Below are 7,283 nucleotides of genomic sequence, written 5' to 3'. Positions count from 1 at the left end.
GACTCACTAGACAAGTTAGAGGAGAATCTTGGCCAGATAATAATAATATAAATAGTTATGTGACTGCCTTGTTTGTATTGCATACTTGCTCTTTTGTTTTGAAAACTGTTGTCCGTACATATTTAGCAAATCTACAGAGCTAATGACAAAGTTTTGCAAACGATTTTTCTACAGCAATTGTCAAGCTGAAGAATTTGTCAACGCTTTTAAAGCAGCGATGGGCAAAGGGAGCTTTTACTCTACATACGCCTATACAAAATGTATAGAAAGCTTAAAAGAGCTTTGCCCGCGGGGAAGGCAGTGCCCATCAGTGTTTTAAAGAGTCTGAGACTGCAAGTAGCCTTTACGAATAACTTTGCGCACAGAAAGCTTTATCTGATCTCATATAACGAAACCAAAATTTAACATTGCATTATAAGTAGCTGTAATTAACAGTGCCTGTATTTCTAATTTCAAATTCTAAAAAAGCTAATAATGGTAATTGAAAAGCTTTTGTTTTCAGTATGTAATGAATAGCCAATAATGTGCATTATAACTCCGATATGTTTTATCATTTTCAAAATCAAATATTGCATACCGATGGCTGGTGGAAGATCGCCCTAATTATCTTGGCTGCTGGTTGAAAACGCCCTATTTTAGAATTTGGTTGAAGAACGCCAGATCTCAGCAGTTACTTCAAAAATGCTCTACCTCAGCTGTTGATATATTGAATTTATATTCAAATAGGGAGTTTTCTAAGCGGATTCTCAAATAGGGCGTGGTTCAAACACTTTGAACCGGCAGCCAAGATAGGGCGATCTTTCACTCAGCTGACGATATGTTGCCATGCTCCAAATCGGTTTCATACCCGAAGGCGAAATGATAATCCTTTCGTGGTCGATTCTTAATGCTTCTTTGTAGTTAATGGTCAGAGATTCAACAGCTTCCTTTGAAAAATAAAGCGGAAACGGTCGCCATGATAGCAAGTATAAAATTTGAAAAGGCACCAAATAATTCAAATGCAAGACCATATGCACCGGATTGTGATTACACTTTATAATAAAACGCGGCGAAAATTTATCTTAAGTCCAGAAACACCTATACCTATATGCTTTGAAAACGCATCTTCTCATATACCATCAAAGATCTTTTAATAAAGCTTCCAAAGGGAAGGTTTTATTAAAAAAGCACTACCTAAAAACATTTAAATTCTAGTATGAGCGCTTTTAATTTTTCCGTTTGGAAAAAAGAGGGTGTGTAGGTTTAAACATTCAATTTAGTTATTAGTGACACGTTTTCACCACCAACCAAAAATTTACAATTTCCTAGCATTTTTAATTATCTTCACGAGTTTTTCGAGGATAGTAAAATTTTAAAATTTGTCATTCAACAATAGCCCCTTGAAACTAAGGATTCACTGACTCTTTAATACTCTTATTTCCAATTTGTTAATATGTAGCACCATATCCTAGTTTAACCTTTATATATCTATGTACTAATATATATTTTATCATTGAAATTACAAAGTTTTAGTAATTCCAGCCTTTCACACCTTACATTGGTCATTTGATATTTTTTATATGTACAAATCACTCAATTTTCCAAATCAACACTTAATGCGGAAGTATACAACTAGACAATTGACTCCCTCAACTAGAACGGCCTTCGTTTTTGCATCGTATTCTTACATACGAGTGCATATCCATAGCTATTGAAATGCAACATAACTGGTTTTCAATGAAACGTAAACGAAAGTCAGTCAACTGATAAGCCGCAGGGCGAAAGAGGGCTAAAATATGCCCCACAACGGGCAACACTGCCGCTGCTGCTGCTCATTCTCACTTCAGCGCTCAAACTCACACGTTCGCTCCCCACTGGGGGCAACGAGAGAGCCCACTTGGCGCCGCTGATTGCAGTTGGATTTTTATTCGTAAAAGTGGAGTCGAGCGAAGTGAATGTGTTTGAAATTGGCGCGCGCGTATTTGAACGAAATAAACCGGCTGAAAAAAATAAAAAATAAAGGTATGCAAATAGGTAGCAATGCACAAATTGCAAGACAAAAATGTCGCTGCACTGATAAGGAAACTGTAAAAAAAAATTGTGTAAAATGCATGCAAGTAAACAATGAATTCGAAGCCTAAAAGTATTTGTGTGATTGAATTGGCTGACGGCGGCAAAGTGCAGTGAAAAACGAAGCTGGTGAGTTGGAGTTTCTCGTGCAGCGAACAAAAAAAAAACAAAGAAAAACAAAACCAGTGCCGGTGTAATAATGAAATTGAGCTGCCCGCCTTAACAACAACAATTAAAGCAGTAGCAGTAGCGGTGGCTTGTAAACGTAATTTATGGACCTTGATGAGTTGCTAATTGAATTTGATAAAATGTGTAAATTGGTGTGAAATGTGACAGAAAGTGAAGATAAAAATTCGATTTCATTTTAATTACTTACAATTAATGTGTGTGCAAGAGATACCAGTGCAATGGTATAAAGTTTTAAGGCAAGCTGAAAAAGAATTATAATCAACTTAGTTAATGACACAAAACGACTTTCGTGATTGAAGCGGCAGATTGATGTGGGGAACGATACATACAAGTGAAAAATAAAATAAAAATTGAAATAATTACAACATTTTGCAGCTGTTGCAGCCGGTCTTCAAGGAGAGGCAAATTTTCATTGACAACAAGCGCAATTAAAGGTAATCATTGTTACATTCTTTGGTAGCAGAGTATATTTTTATAATACATACCTATTTAGTAGCACGAGCTACTGGCCTAATTGCTAACAAAATTGTTCATAAATACTTATGTACACACTAACATACATATGTACCCAATTTAAAGCTTCAATCAATGCGACTGCATAATTGCAAGAAAAATGTATGTAAATGTAAACAACAGCATCAAGAAAAGGTGAAGTCGCGATATATTTCACTCCGAATATTTACATATTTATGTATACTCATTAGGGTGGTCCAAATATGCATGTGGAAAAAGCAAAGTCGGAATTTGTATGTTCTCACCCCCTAGGATTATCCTATACCGAAAAAATATACCCTCATTTTTTTATTTTGAAATCAACCCACCATGCAAAACATGAGAAATAGGCAACAATCGTCAATGGCAACAAATTGGCGACTCACCGATTTATTGCTGTGGTGACAAATCGGCAACACCCCTTCGTTCATGTCAATTTTGAATAAAAAAGTTCTCAAAAATTCGGAAACTTATGAATATGGCGTCAATAGCATTGGCCAAAAGCATCTAAATTATGCCCAAGGACAAGATTGAAAAAATAGGAAGTCTCACAGCGAGAAATGAATTAATTCCGATTGTAAGTTGCAATTTGGTATACAAAAAAATAAATGAAGTATTAAGAAGAATAAAATTATTCCAAATATCGCCTGAAGCGATAAGAAAAGGACTCATTCAGGTAATAAGAAAACGACTCACCCAGGCGAGTTGCCTTCGGCGGACGTTTTAGAGCGACCGGTAATAGGAAATCGATTCGATGGCAATATTACCGGCAATAAATTTGTTTCCGAGGGCGACACGTTTTCTTATTGCCGGCAACACAAATTGTTTGGTGGGAAAAAATATTTAGAGGTCGCTCAAAGTGCCCAAAGTTTTCCACGTATTTTATATGGGGTAAAAACGACTTTTCGTAGAAATGGTATAGAATAGCTAAAAATCAATATTTGTCTACCAGAAAACTCTGTTTATCTGCAGGAGATTCCCAATAATAATACCCAATTGTTTATTTAACCATTTTTCATCGAAACTGTAATTTATAGTCCTTAGGTGAGAGCATTATAATTCCGACTTTACTGTTTTTGGAACACCCTGATGTACATACATACACTTGTGATCAGCTAATTAAGACAGCAACATTTTGACCAAATTGGCGATATTTCTTTTCTTTATGTAGTGTTTCTTGTTTTATCATAAAAGTCTACCTCATTATAACAAACATCATATAAATAAATTCACATTTTAAACATTGTTCTAAAAAATATAAAATTTTGCAAAGTCTCAGGTAAATTGTCAACTTTCTATTCAGATTTTTTTTTTGATTTTTTGGGTATGCTGTTCAAAAGCCCATAAAATTCTATGGTAATAAAGTGCAAGTTTTAAGTTGCTAAAGAATCCCGTTGAATTTTAATAATTTTTTTTTCTGACTGCACTACGCTTTTTTCTCTAAACAAAAAACAAACAAATTCTCGAATACATTTTATACTGAAAAAAATGCGTTAATTCTAAAAATCTGAATAAAAAGTTAAAAATTTAGCTGAAGCTGTGCAGATTTTTATAATTTTTGCCATAAGTTTGAAATGTGGCCGTATGTATATGATGCTTCTTATATAAAGAGCTAGAATTTTATGAAAAAATAATAAACAAATTGATCAAAATATTACTGGCTTACTAAACTGATCACAAGTGTACATTTACATATATGTAAATATGTATGTGTGTGTTCTATGAAGATTATTGAAAATCTATGTGCGTGAGCGTGCTAAATACCCAAAATATGTATTAGCAAATTGCTCGCATTTGTTCACCTGCAATGGAGGGTCGCAGATGCAGTCAACTGCACAGCCACTTTACCTCTTGGCCACCATGGCTCAACTTGGAGCAATGTAATTAAGCCTTGGTTAAAAGCGCGCATGCGGCCGGTTTCACATTTTGCCGCTACTGAGGCTGAGACGGTCGGCTGGTTTTAACATTGTGTCAGCGATTCGCTTTTGGTTTTCATTTTATTTTAACTCGATTCTTTCGTTTAAAAATTCGGCTGTTTTCTGCAATGGTTTGCACTAAAAAATATTCCATTTTCGTTTCCTCTATTTAACTATGTTTTTTTATTATTTATTTTTGGTTTCTTTTGTTCTCACACAAATGTGGTTAGTCAAATTGAATCGCATGTTTTGGCACAAAATTAGTTAGCCAATTAGTTGCGAAAATCCACAAAACAAGAAATGTAGCAATAATCAGTAAATGCGAACAGTGATTTGTAGCAGCAACACATAAAAAATTGTGGTTTTCGGACTATGCGCATACATACATCTGAGAACAAAAAAAAAAGAATTTAGCTGCCAAAGTAAATTACTATTTAGATCACGAAAGAATATTTTGTTGGATTTTTCTTGTTTCATTCCAAACAAATCAACACTAACTCACCAAATATGTATGCGGGCTTGAAGATTTTAAACGCCAGATCCTTCATTATGGGAAGAAACACATACATGCATAAGTATGTATGCATGTGTATTCATATTTAAAATCTTAATGAGCCACCCTACTGAGTGAAGGGAAGAAGACACATACAAAGATGTTTGAAGATGCTCTAGTTCCTAATGTTATACGCAGCTTGATGTGCGAATCAGTCAGGGCATGCTTAATAATTATATTTTCAGTAAAATAAAAACTAAATTAGAAAACTTAAAAAAAAATGAAATAAAGCTTAAGTATTCCGTTGCCATAGCTATAAGATATACGTTCCTTTCTGAAAGAAAATAAATTTAACCAAAAATTAAATAAAGTAAAAATTAAACAAGTAAGAAAGTCTAAGTACGGGCGGAGCCGAACATTAAATACCCGGCGCAAGTATTAAATATATGTTTTTTCACCTTTCCGAAACCTACCGCTAGATGGTAAGCCGGGGTGTATCAATTTTGAGTAAATTAGCGTCCTTCAATTTCGAAATATTGAAGTTTCAAGCATTTCTGAAATTTACCGTTATATGAAAAGCGGCCGTAATTTTAGTCCGATTTCAATAATTTTCAACGTTTTGCTTATATGTGGCAAGCACAATAACCACACCGAGTTTGGTACAAATTGGTAGAACGGTTACCGATATACATATATGTATGTGATCATAAGTGGGCGGTGCCACGCCCATTTTCCAAAATTTTACCATAAACGTATTTCTTCAGCATCAGTTTTGAATAAACTAGCTTCAATATTTACTGATTTATCGAAGATTTTGTATTTCTCTAAATTACCGTTATATGGGATGTGGGCGTGGTTATTGTCCGATTTTAAAAATTTTCGGCGATTTGGTATGCTGTACCAAGGCCAACGACTGTGCCAAGTTTGGAAGAAATTAGTGCAGCGGTTACCGAGATATACAAATGTAACCATAAGTGGGCGTGGCTACGCCCATTTTCCAAAAATTTATAACATTCTTAGTTTTCGTCTAAAAATTGTTGTAAATATCAATTTTGAGTGAATAATCTTCAGTAGTTCGTATTTCCGAAAATTACCGTTATATGGGATGTGGGCGTGGTTATTGTCCGATTTTTTAAATTTTCGGCCATTTAGTATGCTGTATCAAGGCCAACAACTGTGCCAAATGTGGAAGAAGTTAGTGCAGCGGCTACCGAGATATACACATGTAACCATAAGTGGGCGTGGCTACGCCCATTTTCCAAAAAAATTATTGTAAATATCAACTTTGAGTGAATTATCTTCAGTAGTTACTAAAATATAACAGTTTTCGTATTTCTGGAAATTACCGTTATATGGGAAGTGGGCGTGGTTACAGTCCGATTTCGCCCATTTTCAATACCAACCTACCTTGGATTAAGGGAAACCTACATACCAAATTTCGTTGAGATATCTCAATTTTTGCTCGAGTTATCGTGTACACGGACGGACGGACAGACGGACGGACAGACAGACATGGCTTAATCGATTTCTTTTTTCATCCTGATCAGTTATGTATACATTTGTCTATATCTATCTCGATTCATTTTGGCTGTTACAAACAACTGTTATGTGAACAAAATTAATATACCCTTGTGCACAAGTGCGCTCGGGTATAAAAATAAAAATAATTGTTAAAAAGGTAATGTAAAAAAATTTAAAACCAGTTTTACTATTGGTTAATAAAATATAAAAAACGACCTCCGCACCTCGACGGCTAAATTTTTTTGAGTCATTTTCATTCCATTCCATTTAAGTATTATACATAGGTTCTAAATATGAAACAAATCGGACCATAAACACGGGGGTTTCAAATACGACGAAACCTGCGCCATGTAGCGTATTAATTCATATTGCATTGTCATCGGGTTTGAAGTTTTGAGCCTTTAGTTGATTGCGAAGTTGCTGCACTTAATAAATACATACACTGAGATGGACACCGTCTTGTCCGCGTACAGAGCTTTTTAAGCATTCTATACATTTCGCGTAGACAAGACATGATCAGAAAGAGCTTTTATACTTGGGCGTCCATACAAAAAGTTCGTGACTAAAACATATCCAGCGAGCGAAGCTTTTCAAAGCTTTCTAAATCTTCAATGTTATGCTCT

General features: G+C 34.9%; 1 protein-coding gene across 1 annotated transcript in view; it reads left to right on the top strand.

The window, feature by feature from the left end:
• Positions 1-1,926: 1,926 nt before the first annotated feature.
• Positions 1,927-7,283, top strand: part of LOC118745207 (serine-rich adhesin for platelets) — a 117,404-nt gene continuing 112,047 nt past the window's right edge. The window contains exon 1 of the mRNA XM_036478733.1: positions 1,927-2,672. The gene's annotated coding sequence lies outside the window, so the exon portion shown is untranslated. The remainder of the gene's footprint in view (positions 2,673-7,283) is intronic.

Source organism: Rhagoletis pomonella, unplaced genomic scaffold (assembly GCF_013731165.1).
Source record: "Rhagoletis pomonella isolate Grant_MI unplaced genomic scaffold, Rhpom_1.0 Rhpom_scaffold_00008, whole genome shotgun sequence".
Classification (NCBI taxonomy): domain Eukaryota; kingdom Metazoa; phylum Arthropoda; class Insecta; order Diptera; family Tephritidae; genus Rhagoletis; species Rhagoletis pomonella.
This window is presented reverse-complemented; position numbering and strand designations above follow the sequence as displayed.